This window comes from Somniosus microcephalus, chromosome 9 (assembly GCF_052327205.1).
Source record: "Somniosus microcephalus isolate GS21.2 chromosome 9, FLI_Smic_1.0, whole genome shotgun sequence".
Lineage (NCBI taxonomy): Eukaryota > Metazoa > Chordata > Chondrichthyes > Squaliformes > Somniosidae > Somniosus > Somniosus microcephalus.
The window spans coordinates 234,946,494-234,960,209 of NC_140995.1; the positions used below are offsets into that span (position 1 = coordinate 234,946,494).

The 13,716-nt window shown below is 46.3% G+C and overlaps 1 protein-coding gene and 1 pseudogene across 1 annotated transcript in view; one reads left to right on the forward strand and one right to left on the reverse strand.

Annotated features, from left to right (window-relative positions):
• Positions 1–13,716, reverse strand: part of polr1c (RNA polymerase I and III subunit C) — a 151,715-nt gene that overhangs the window by 94,719 nt on the left and 43,280 nt on the right. The gene's annotated exons all lie outside the window — the stretch shown is intronic.
• Positions 11,429–13,344, forward strand: LOC147113139 (cold-inducible RNA-binding protein B pseudogene; annotated as a pseudogene).

A 13,716-nucleotide genomic window follows, 5' to 3' on the forward strand; every position in this document is an offset into this window, starting at 1 on the left:
CGGCCCATTGTGTCTGTGCTTGCTCTGCTGCTAGAGAAATCCACAACTAACCCTAGTGCCCTGCACCTGCCTCTGCTTCCCATTTCTCTGATTTTCCCTTATGGACAATGGTCTTTGCCTCAAGCATTCCATACTCCAGCAGCCCTCTGGAAAGAAATTCCTTTTAACCTTTCTCCTCACTGACGATCTTGCATTGCTGACCCCTTGTCACTTACTCTCCAGCAGAGGAAATAGTCTTTCCCCATTCACTATCAAAATCCTTCATAATTTAAAAAAATCTATCTGCTTTTAGACTTTTCTTATCCAGCAAAAATAGTCCCAGTATCTCTGGCTGTTTTTCTCTCCTTACATCTACAAGAACATAAGAATTAGTTGCAGGAGTCGGCCATACGGCCCCTCAAGCCTGCTCTGCCATTCAATAAAATCATGGCTGATCATCGATCTCATTTCCACTTTCCTGCAATATCCCTTGATTCCCCAAGAGTCCAAAAATCTATCCATCTCAGCCTTGAATATACTGAGCATCCAGTCTTCTGGGGCAGAGAATTCCAAAGATTCACAACCCTCAGTGAAGAAATTCCTCCTCATCTCAGTCTTAAATGACCAACCCCTTATCCTGAGACTATGCCCCCTAGTTCTGGACTCTTCAACCAGGGGAAGCAACATCTCTGCATCTACCCTGTCAATCCCCCTTAGAATCTTAAGAAGAATGAGAGGAGATCTCATTGAAACATAAGTCCAGAGAGAATAGGCCCAATCTACTGAATACCTCCTCCATAGGACAGCCCTCTCATCCCAGGAATCAATCCAGTGAACCTTCATTGCACCGCCTCCAAGGCAAGTATATCCTTCCTTAGATAAGGAGACCAAAACTGTGCACAGTGCTCCAGGTGTGGTCTCACCAAGGCCCTGTACAATTGTAGCAAGACTTCCTTTGGCCAACATGCAATTTGCCTTCCTAATTGCTTGCTGTACTTGCATGCTAACTTTGTTTCCTTTAAGAGGACATCTAAATCTCTCTGAGCACCAACATTTAATAGTTTCTCAACATTAAAAAAATATTCTGCTTTTCTATTCCTACCAAAGTGAATAACTTCACATTTCCCCATATTATACTCCATCTGCCACCTTATTGCCCACTCACTTAGTCTGTCTATATCCCTTTGCAGGCTCTGTGTCCTCACAGCTTACTGTCCCACCTAGCATTGTATCGTCCACAAACTTGGATACATTACACTTGGTCCCTTCATCTGTCATTAATATAGATTGCAAATAGCTGAGGCCCCAACACGGCTCCTTGTGGTACCCCACTAGTTATAGTTTGCCAACCTGAAAATGACCCGTTTATCCTGACTCTGTTTTCTGTCTGTTAACCAATCCGCTATCCATGCTAATATCACCCCTAACCCCATAAGCCTTTATCTTGCGTAACAACCTTTTATGTGGCACCTTATCGAATGCCTTTTGAAAATCCAAATGTACTACATCCACTGGTTTTCCTTTATCTACCCTGCTAGTTACATCCTTAAAAAAACTCTAATAAATTTGTTAAACGTGATTTCCCTTTCATAAAACCATGTTGACTCTGCCTAATCATATTATAATTTTCTAAGTGCCCTGTTACCACTTCCTTAATAATGGATTCCAGCATTTTCCTGACGACTGATGTCAGGCTATTCAAGAAACGATAGTTCATCATCCTGGTCATATATTCTATATGCTCTTTATGGCTTTAATGCCCTTTCTATAGTGCAGTGCCCAAAACTGCACACAACACAAACAGTGGCCTAACCAATGTTTTGTTCAAATTTATAATTTGTTTATTCTTGTAGTCTGTCTCCTCTTTTCTGAGGCAGTCCCTCGGAACCGAGGATGACTTGCTTCCACATTAAAAATGAGTTCTCGGGTGACTGAGTCCAATGCGGAACCTACAGTCTCTGTCACAGGTGGGGCAGACGGTGGTTGAAGGGGCGGGTGGGTGGGGTGTTTGGGTTGACGTGTGCTCCTTGCGCTGCCTCCGCTTGGCGTCCGCTTGCTCCCGGCGAAGAGACTCGACGTGTTCGGCGCCTTCCCGGATGCTTCTCCACTTTGTGCGGTCTTGGGCCAGGGATTCCCAGGTGTCGGTGGGGTTGTTGCACTTTTTCAAGGAGACTTTGAGGGTGTCTTTGAAGCATTTCCTCTGCCCACCTGGGGCTCTCGTGTCGGAGCTCTGAGTAGAGCGCATGTTTTGGGAGTCTCGTATCGGGCATGCGGACGATGTGGCCCGTCCATCGGAGCTGATCGAGCGTGGTCAAAGTATCGATGCCGCGGATGTTGGCCTGAGCGAGAACACTGACGGTGCGCCTATCCTGCCAATGGATTTGTAGGATCTTGCAGAGGCAGCATTGGTGGTACCTCCAGTGCTTTGAGGTGCCTGCTGTACATGGTCCATGTCTCTGAGGCGTACAGCAGGGTGGGTATCACTACTGCTCTGTAGACCATGAGCTTGGTGCTGGGTTTGAGGTCCTGGTTTTCACACTCTTCCTCAGGCGACCGAATTACAGTATGCAGACGACGCTTGCGTCTGGCACACTCTGAGGTCGAACTCCAAACCATCGTCAACACCTTCACCGAAGCGTACGAGAGCATAGGTTTTACACTAAACATCCGTAAGACAAAGGTCCTCTACCAACCTACCCCCGCCACACACTACTTCTCCGATTATCAAAATCCATGACGAGGCCTTGGACAACGTGGACCACTTTCCATACCTCGGGAGCCTACTGTCAACAAGGGCTGATGTCGATGACCAAGTCCAACACTGCCTTGTATTCTATGCACCATTTATAAAACCCTAAACTTTTATGGCTTTAACTACCTGCACTTTCAAGTAATTACATATTTGAACCCCTAGGTCTCCAGTAGATCTGGCAATTTATTCCACAACTCTATCCTTTGGGTGAAAAGGTTCTGCTTGATTCTCCTTCTTACACTTAAAAAGAGGTATTCCTAATGAGAACCAAGGGAGGATTAGCTTGTCAGACAGCATAGCACCCACCAGCCTGTACTGCCACACCAGAATATACATAGTGAAGGCTAATCTACCTCCTGTTGACTGATGAGCGGTGCCTGTGGATGCTTCAATTTACAAAGGAAGCTGTCGCTAAGTTACGCTACCTGTTTTAAGATAACCTTCACCGTATGCACCACTCTGTCAGTGGCACAGTTGCTATCTCCCTTGACCTTTATGCCATGGGGTCATTTCCAGGCTGCTGCAGTACATTAGCCAATCGACTGTGTGCAGATGTATAAAGCATCTCACATATGCATTGTTTGCCACAGCAAGCCAGCTCATGCATTTCTTTATGGACAACCAGCAGGGCACTGTAATTTTACTGAGTGGCAGAATTCCCCAAGGTCTAACAAGTCATAGATTGCTCCCTTGGTCAATCCCACCACGTGTGTGAACAGGAAAGGTGTCTACTCTCTCCAGATCCAGCTCATTTCTGACCAGCAACAATGCATCACTCAAGTGAATGTTCACTTCCCGGCAGCTGCCACGATGCCTTCATTTTATGGCAGTCCTTCATTCCAACGCTCTTTCACCCAGAAAGGGCAAGTCTCTGGGTGGATCCCGGGAGATCAAAGGCTATCCTTTGCAGCCATGGTTGTGACTTCTTCCTGTGTGCTTTCCCAGGACATCAGCTGAGCACCACTGTAACAAGGTCCATCCTGCCACCAGAGTCGTCACAGCACTGGAATGCCAAAGGCATGCTTCATGTTCCTGCATCAGTCTGGAAGTGCTCTGCAATATAGCTTTTAAAGGGACTCTAGGTGGTGTGCTGCATCCCTCACAACTTTGCCTTAGAAAATGAAGCCTCATTATGGAGGCCCCAAAGCCAGAACACCAAGGGCAGGGTGGGGAGGAAGCAGTCGAGAGCAGCAGCCTGAAAAGAATGCAGAAGACCACCCATTGCTGGCTGTGACATACTCATGCCCATTTGATACTGGAGATCTCTTCATTGCCACATCATCATCTCACTGTATGAATTGTCCGGTCTACGTTTTACAACTTCCCATTATAAAGTTGCTTTCATTTACAGACACGTGTGTGTGTATCAAATTACCTGGCTCCCATTCCTGCCATCTCATCAAAGCCACTTCCAAACCGTGCCAAAAATAATGTCTGCACACTCATCACCCTTAGTGCTACCATAATTTAAATTACAATCTATACAATCCAAAAACACAGCGTCAAGTTTCCACATATACGCTGATGACACACAGCTCTACCTCACTACCTCTTCTCTCAACCCCACCACAGTCTCTAAATTGTCAGATTGCCTGTCCGACATACAGTTATGGATGAGCAAAAATTTTCTCCAATTAAATATTGGGAAGATCGAAGCCATTGTTTTTATGTTGTTATCATTATCATTATTATTAATCAGCAAGCGATTGGGAAAGGGAGTGGACTTTATTCTGGGGACTGAAAATGATGATTGGTCTTCCCGGTGTTCAGGATGGAGATTTTGACTCATCCACGACCTGATGTCAGACAGGCAGTGGTCATGGGGTTGAGAGAAGTGGCGAGAGGTAGGGCTGGGTGTTCACATCCATATGGAGGTTGACCATATGCCTGCCGATGATGTCACTGAGGGGCAGCATATTGATGAGGAAGAGGAGGCGACTTTTGGGGGCTCTAGAGATGACTCAGCGAGGATGGGGAGATACGCCATTGCTGGAGATGCACTGACTGCATTCAGACAGGTAGGAATAGAACCATTTGAGAGCAGTCCCACGGAGCAGGATAGTGGAGAAGTAATGAAGAGGATGGCATGAATGACTGTGTAAATGTTGCCAATCAAGGACTGATATAGTACCACATCAAAGTTACAGAGGATATCATTCATGACTTTGAGCAGGGCTTTGAACTGTTTTGGGAGAGATGGATGCAAAGCTGGAAAACAATGACATATTTAAAGAAAGAAAAGGGAGCTTCGAGATGGGGCTGTAGTTGGAGGATGGATTGATCGAGGCTGGGTTTTTTGAGGAGGTGGGTTGATGATGACTATTTTGAGAGGGAGAAAGATGGTGTTTAAGCAAATGAGGCGACTTACATTCTTGGCTAACATGACGGCCAGGAGAGGTAGTTGAGTAGTCAGAGGTTGAGTGGGGGGGGGGGGGGAGAGAGGATCGAGAGAGCAGGCATTTGGTCATATGGAAGAGATCAGCTTAGAGAGGGAGGGGTAGATGGGAGAAACTGTATTATTTGGTGATAGAAGTTAAGTAGGCGAAACACTAAAAGAAATTTGTGCACAGCAAGGTCCCACAAACAGCAATGTGATAATGACCAGATAATCTAGGTTTTTTGTTATGTTGGTTGAGGGATAAATATTAGCCAGGACACCGGGGATAACTCCCCTGCTCTTCTTCAAAATAGTGCCAAGGGATCTTTTACGTCCACCTGAGAGGGCAGATGGGGCCTCGGTTTATCATCTCATCCAAAAGACGGCACCTCCGACAGTGCAGCACTCCCTCAGCACTGCACTGGAGTGTCAGCCTCGATTTATGTGCTCAAGTCCCTGGAGTGGGACTTGAACCCACAACCTTCAGACTCAGAGGTGAGTGTGCTACCTGGGGCCAAGCCAAGGAAGTGGTTAGTTACGGAGCAAAGGAGCTCTGGATGTGGGAGGTCTACCAGAAGAAATGATAGACAGTGGAAACGGGTGCATCAAAGAAGGAAGTGAGGGAGCTGTTTAGCAGGTGACAGCCGTGCAGTGAGTAGTAGAGGGCTAGATAAGGGGGAGTCGGGAGTTAGGGTGAGAATTAACAAGGAGGCTGGGAAGGCAGTTTTGGGATGGGGGTGACAGGTGAGGATAGTGTCGTGGAGGTCAGCAGGGATCTGGATAGTAAGGGAAATGAGGAACTGATCACAAAAATCCATAGCAGTCATCAAAACCTCTTGGGTGAAGAGGTCATGCGAGATGGGAAGTTGATGGCCATGGGTGGTGAAAGCTGATGTTAAGGATGAGGTTAAGGCAGGACAGAGAAGAGGGAGGAAAGGAAATTAAGATGGAGGTTAAAATCAGCAAGAAGATTAATCGCTCAGTGCACAGACTGAGGGGGGAGATGGGACATGGGCCTTTTTTAATTGAACCAATAGGGGTGACACTGAGTTTCTCCAGTGTCACTGAACAAAAACATAAAATCATTGCAACAAGTACCCTAGCGCACCACTAATATAATAACAGAAGGTCCAATTAAACAAACGTGTTTAATAAAGCAACAGAAAAAACTAGAAATAACCTCAACAATTAAAGTGTGATGCTGTGGCCGGTGTCCAGGAGACACTCTATACCCTATGGTGCTTACCTGTCACGGAAGGATATGGGACAAGGGACAGCAGCAGAAAACAAGGGACCTGAATTTCCTTGGGACCTGGGACAGAAGGCACAGGCAAGGGTTGAAAATGGGGCGTGACAAGGTAAAGCCAGGTCTCTGCCGTTAATAAAAGGCCGTGGGAATTTCCTCTGGGAAGCGCGGTAGTTTTGTCTACTCTTTCGTAGTCTTACATTAAGATGGCATCATCTGCTGAAATTTCTGCTGCTCCCACCTTCCCTGGCCTGAATGTACTGGCTGCTGATAAGATTTCAGCAGCGTGGAGTGGCTTAAATGGGAGTGTAAGTAACTTCAGGGAGGATGGTAGATTAGGCAGATAGATGTGCAATGAATTGTATTATGGAGAAATGTGAAGGGATACATTTTAGGAGGAATAAGAGAGGAAATACACGCTAAATGGTGAAACTTTAAAAGGCGCAGAAGAGTAGAGACTTGGGGTTTCAGATGTATAAATCTTTAAAAGTTTTTTTATTCATTCATGGGATGTGGGCATCGCTGACAAGTTCGGCATTCATTGCCTTTGGCTAGTTACCCTGGTGGTGGGCCTTCTTCTTGAACCACTGCAGTCTGTGCAGGTGAAGGTACTCCCACAATGCTGTTAGGTAGGCAGTTCCAAGATTTTGACCCAGCGATGATAAAGGAACGGCAATACATGTCCAAATCAGGATGGTGTGACTAGAGAGGGGAACTTGGAGGTAATTGTGTTCCCATGTATCTGCTGCCCATGATCTTCGAGGTGGTGGAGGTCACGGGTTTGGGAGGTGCTGCTGAAGGAGCCTTGCCAACCAAACTACCAAAAGAACAGAGGGATATTTATCTAGGTGTGGAACATTTATTGACTGTACCTGAGAAGGTCCCCTAAGGACAAATGCTTGCATTTTGTTAATCACATAGCATGGTGGCACATGTAAGCCAGACCAAGTATGGGTGGTAGGTTCCCTATCCTGAAGGGCACGAGTGAAACGAGTTGGTTGTTTTTAGAACAAACCAGCAGCTTTCATGGCCACTTTCTGGTGCCATCTCATAAATTACCAGATTTTGTTGACTTCAATTTCAGAATGTCCCATGGTGGAATTTGAGCTCATGGCCTGTAGGTTCCTCGTTCATAATCACTACACTATCATTCCCAGATAGGTTATGGAGTTTGTTTTTTACACAAGGGTTATTGGATGGAATGCCCTACCAGGAACTGTGGTGGGAGTAGAATCAAAAATAGCTTTTAAAGGGTACATGGGGAAAGGGCAAAGAAATTATACTCAGAGTAGCTTTCAGAAAGCTGGCCCAAGCACGATGGGCTGAATGGCTGCCTCCTGCAAAATCCTATGATGACCCAGCAGTGGGGCATGGGAGGAAGGCAGAGGTGTTGATTCCTGGGACATGAGCTATGCATTATGGTTGTTGGGAGTAGGGGATGAGTTAACTGGCTTTCTACCAGCAACTGGTGCCACAGTGGGAGAGTGGAGGATATCGAGCAGTGGGAAGCGGTGGACAAGAGGCTCGGGACTGGCAATAGGATAAAAGGGAGGCTGGGGAGTAGGACTCACATGTTGTTAAGAGGGTGAAAGGGATAATGGGATTCAGGTAAAAGGAAGTGGGAGGTTGCAGAGCCAAAAAAAGAGAAAATGGCTGGGGGGTGGGTGGGGAGATTGATAGAAGGGAGCTCAGATCCAGGCGGCAGTCACATGGGGCAGAAGTGACAACTTGGAAAAAAATTTAATTACAGGGAATATAACCCAAAATTTGTACTGTAGCCAAATTTGCTGATACAAAGATAGGTGGGTTAGCAAGTTGTGAGGAGGACACAAAGAGTCTGCAAAGGGATATAGATGGGTTAAGTGAGTGGGCAAAAATTTGGCAGATGGAGTATAATGTGGGGAAATGTGAGGTTATCCACTTTGGTAGGAAGAATAGAAAAGCAAATGATTATTTAAATGCACAGAATGGTACCGAGGGATCTGGGGGTCCTCGTACATGAAACACAACAAGTTAGCATGCAGGTACAGCAAGTAATTAGGATGGTAAATGGAATGTTGGCCCTTATTGCAAGAGTATAAAAGTAGGGAAGTCTTGCTGCAACTGTACAGGGCGCTGGTGAGACCACATCTGGAGTACTGCATGCAGTTTTGGTCTCCTTATTTTAGGAGGGATATACTTGCATTGGAGGCAGTTCAGAGAAGGTTCACTGATTCCTGAGATGTAAGGGGTTGTCTTATGAAGAAAGGTTGGGCCTATACTCATTGGAGTTTAGAAGAATGAGAGGGGATCTTATTGAAACATATAAGATTCTGAGGAGGCTAGACAGGGTGGATGCAGGGAGGATGTTTCCCCTCGTGGGGGAATCTAGAACTAGGGGGCATAGTTTCAGAATAAGGGGTCACCCATTTAAAACAGAGATGAGGAGGAATTTCTTCTCTGAGGGTCGTGAATCTTTGGAATTCTCTACCCTCTGTGGAGGCAGAGTCATTGAATATATTCAAGGCGGAGATAGACATATATTTGAGCTACAAGGAAGTCAAGGGTTACGGGGAGCGGGCGGGAAAGTGGAGTTGAGACCAAGATCAGATCAGCCATGATCTTATTGAATGGCAGAGCAGGCTTGAGGGGGCCAAATGGCCTACTCCTGCTCCTATTTCTTACGTTTATCCAGACTTTCATCATAATGGAGTCCCTATTCCCAGGCATCATACTGATGGTTTGTTGCTTGACTTCTTCTAAGCCCCATTTATCCTTCTTAAGTTGTGGCACCCAGATATATTAAATTCTTAGGTTTGCATGCACTCCCCGTCAACTTTTGCCATTATAAATTCCTATGTAAACTTGTGACATTGTAATTGCAACTACCCCCAAGGGAGGCACACTGCAGGGAAAGTGGCAATATAAAAATGACAATTTAAAGATATGATCTGAATTTTGTCTTTGCACCATGATCCAATTATCTCTTGCCCTCTAATCCCACTACGCATGGTCTCGACTCCCATGTGCAACAGTCACAGGAGATCAAATAATGTTTCAAATGAGGGCTAATGTTACCCTACTATTCAAAAAAGGTGGTAGAGAGAAAATGGGGAATTATAGACCGGTAAAGCCTGACATCGGTAGCGGGGAAAATGCTAGAGTCCATTATTATAAAAGATGTAATAACAGAGCACTTGGAAAACAGTGACAGGATCAGACAAAGTCAACATGGATTTACAAAAGGTAAATCGTGCTTGACTAATCTACTGGAATTTTTTGAGGATGTAACTGGTAGAATAGATAAGGGAGAACCAGTGGATGTGGTGTATTTAGACTTTCAGAAGGCTTTCGATAAGGTCCCGCATAAGAGATTAGCGTGTAAAGTTAAAGCACAAGGGATTGGGGGCATAATACTGACTTGGATGGAGAACTGGTTGGCAGACAGGAAGCAAAGGGTTGGAATAAATGGGTCTTTTTCTGAGTGGCAGGCAGTGACTAGTGGGGTACCACAGGGATCGGTCCTAGGACCCCAGCTATTCACAATATATATAAATGATGATCTAGACGAGGGAACTAGATATATTATCTCCAAGTTTGCAGATGACACAAAGCTGGGTGGGCGTGTGTGCTGTGAGGAGGATGCAGAGAAACTCCAGTATGATTTGGACAGGTTGGGTGATTGGGCAGATGCAGTATAATGTGGATAAATGCGAGGTTATCCACTTTGGTGGCAAAATCAGGAAGCAGATTATCTGAACGGCAATAGATTGGGAGAAGGGGAAGTGCAACGAGACCTGGGTGTCCTTGTGCACCAGTCGCTGAAGGTAAGCATGCAGGTGCAGCAGGCGGTTAAGAAGGCAAATGGTATGTTGGCCTTCATAGCGAGAGGATTTGAGTACAGGAGCAAGGATGTCTTGCTGCAGTTGTACAGGGCCTTGGTGAGACCACATCTTGAGTATTGTGTGCAGTTTTGGTCGCCTTATCTGAGGAAGGATGTTCTTGCCATGGAGGGAGTGCAGCGAAGATTCACCAGACTGATACCTGGGATGGCAGGAATGACGTATGAGGAGAGATTGGGTCGATTGGGCTTATACTCGCTGGAGTTTAGAAGTGAGAGGGGATCTCATTGAAACTTAGAACATTCTAACAGGACTAGACAGACTAGATGCAGGAAGGATGTTCCCGGGGGAGTCCAGAACCAGGGGTCACAGTCTAAAGATAAGGGGTAAGCCATTTAGGACAGAGATGAGGAGGAATTTCTTCACCCAGAGAGTGGTAAACCTGTGCAATTCTCTACCACAGAAGGCAGTTGAGGCCAATTCATTAAATATATTCAAGGAGTTAGATATATTTCTTAAGGCTAAAAGGATCAAGGGATATGGGGAGAAGACAAGGACAGGGTACTGAATTTGGATGATCAGCCATAATCTCATTGAATGGTGGAACAGGCTCGAGGGGCCGAATGGCCTACTCCTGCTCCTATCTTCTATGTTTCAATGGCTGATTAACTGCAACAGGTGTGTCCTCACGCTTATATTCTTTACCTTTTCTGAGGAAGCCCTGTCTTTTAATCACGGGAGTCGCCTTCCAGCTCGTTTTTCATGACATGGACCCTAAATTCCTTCCATTAACTACACAGCTTGCTGACGCCATTTTATACAGTACTGCCCTACCTACTTCAAATGATATATCATAAAGTTTTTAAAAAAACAATTCTTGTCATAAAATACACTGATATGAAATTAAGCAACACTAAGCGGCTTCCTCCACTTTACCGGATCTCCGGTCAGGCGCCATTGGCAAGATTGCAACAGAATAGAATTTGTCTTTAGTTAAGACTTCTGTTACTATATTAACAGATACATAAATATATAAAGAAAATAACTGAATGTAAAGAACAATTAGGGCCGTGCAACAAGAATAAATGGGAGCTTGATGACTGATTGAGCACCCGCCATGAGCGCGCTCCGCTGCTAAGATGGCGGCTAGCGCCAAACCGCACGGATTCCTCTCACGGACAATGGTCACGTGGAGTTCCCTCTTCGCACCACGTGCACAACGGAACTAAATCCCGGGCTGCGGCAGCCGGGAGAGTGTTTTCAGGCGGTGCACAGGGGCTAGGCTATATAAGCAGCCTCTTTTCCGGTGCTTGCGCATTACTGCTAGCGGCGAGAAGGAAGGAAAGAGCGCCGTGCTCAGCCAGTACCAGAGTTGGTGGAGAAAAAAACCGCCAAAATGTCTGAGGAACGAAAGCTGTTCATCGGCGGCCTAAGTTTCGACACGGACGAGCAGGCCCTGGAGGCGGTGTTCTCCAAGTACGGAGAGGTAGTAGACGCCCGGGTGATAAAGGAAAGAGGCACCATGACGTCCCGCGGTTTCGGCTTCGTTACCTTCGAGAATCCGGACGACGCCAACGATGCGATGGAGGCGATGAACGGCCAGTCCCTCGACGGCCGGCAGATCCGGGTGGACCACGCGGAGAAGAAATCGGGCGACGGCGGTTACGGAGGGGGCCGCGGCAGCGGCGGCGGTGGCTACCGCCGAGGATCAGGAAGAGGTGGTTCCTCCTATGGCAGCAGCGGCTACAGTAGCAGCGGCTATGGCGGCTACGGCAGCGGCAGCGGCTATGGCGGTAGCGGCGGCTACAGCAGCAGCGGCGGCTATGGCAGCGGCGGCGGCGGCTACAAGCAGTATGATTCCCGGGGAAACGGCTACTCACGCGGCAACGATCGATACCAATCCAGCAGATAGGCGATCCGCCAGCGAGACATTTTCCAGGTCGTCATGATCATCGGCCACTTCCTGTTTCTGAAGAGACTTTTTTTTGGGGCGAACGCCGTCTAATCTCTTGAATTCAATCTTGCTTGTTCGGGACGCTGTCTGTTAACTTCCCCCTCCGCCCACACACGTATTCCATGTCGCAGTCAAGGTTTTTCAATCCAACGAGGTGTCTTGTTCCGACATTTAAGTGCTATCCTGTTCCGCGTTGGGAGCCTCCTTCTTTCCCCCCCCCCCCCGTACTTGTTAAATCGCATTTATTAAATCGCAGTTTAAAACCTGTTGATTTGGGCAAGTTGCAACTTGGTACATGTAATTTTATCCCTTCAGTTTTGTGTCCCCTCCCCAGCATTCGGTGTTGCCCCCTGCCATCCTTTTTTTGATTTTGCTCCCCATGTGGATCTGGTTTTAAAATGGCGCATTCACCTTGTGCAGAGACTCGGCACTCGAGCGTCTCGGCAGCGTGCTCAACCCCTCCCCGCTGGCCGCAGTAATCTTTCGGGCCGCCAGGGTGCCTGGCCCAGTGGCTTCGTGCATTGTAAATCAAACCTTAAGCAAATCGCGCCTGTTAGACCAGTTTTGGAGGTGGGATTATTTTTTCCCTTCGAGTTTTCATTTTTTTTAGTAGCCAGTTTTCTGATTTGTAGTGGGAATTTACTTTATAAAAAAAAATAGCCTGGGATATCCAGACTGAAGTGTTTCAGCCGATTGGGGAAACTACCAGTTTCCAGAGATTCTTGTGTGTAAACAAATGTTTATTATACAACTGTATGTGTATCTGCTGTTACAGAAAAGACCATGCTTTAATGAGTGCAGAGCTTTCAAAATCTGCAATGACTCTTGGGGGATGGTGCGATCCATCGACTGTCAATTATACACTTACCTAGCTATTTTGTGGGTGGTATTGAAATCTAACGAACTGCTTTCTATGTAAACCTTAAGACTGGTGCTGACCCAGCTGGAACGCTACTATGTGTGCCAACTGCTCTTGGTTTGGCCTCTAGTTCAAGTGAGATTAGCTTACAGTGAAATATTATGCCATCCGACTCTACAGTACGATAACTTTTCTTTAAGCTAATATTGAGGTGTTTTTTAATTGCATACTAGTAGGAAGTTGAAAGCTGTTTCTTATTGAATTTTCATGAGTTAGCATGGAACGTTTTTGTACAAAAAAAACATGCCGCTTTGGAGACTGATGTCAAATGGAAAAATAAAACTTTCAAATGTTCAGTTCTGTCTGGATTAAACTTTCTTTTAGAACCTGGTAAACATACTGATGTACCATCCCTGCATTCTTTGAGGGAGGATCTCCACTGGAAATGTCAACTTCTGTTCTCTCCACAGATTCTGCCTGACCTGCGGAGTGTTTCCAGTGTGTGGTATTTTGCTTTCTCTCCATGAATTAAAATGTCCAGATTGCATAGGTGAACTTGGAAGTAGTGCTGCTAGGGAGACAATTGGGAGCAGGAATCCTGGCTATGCTGGTGAGGATCAAGTAACTTGCCACACAGCCCACTACCACACTGGCTACTGGGGCACTTCATCATTTGAGAGCCAAGGACCCTGGCAACGCTCTGACGGAGCAGGCGATGATGATTCAAT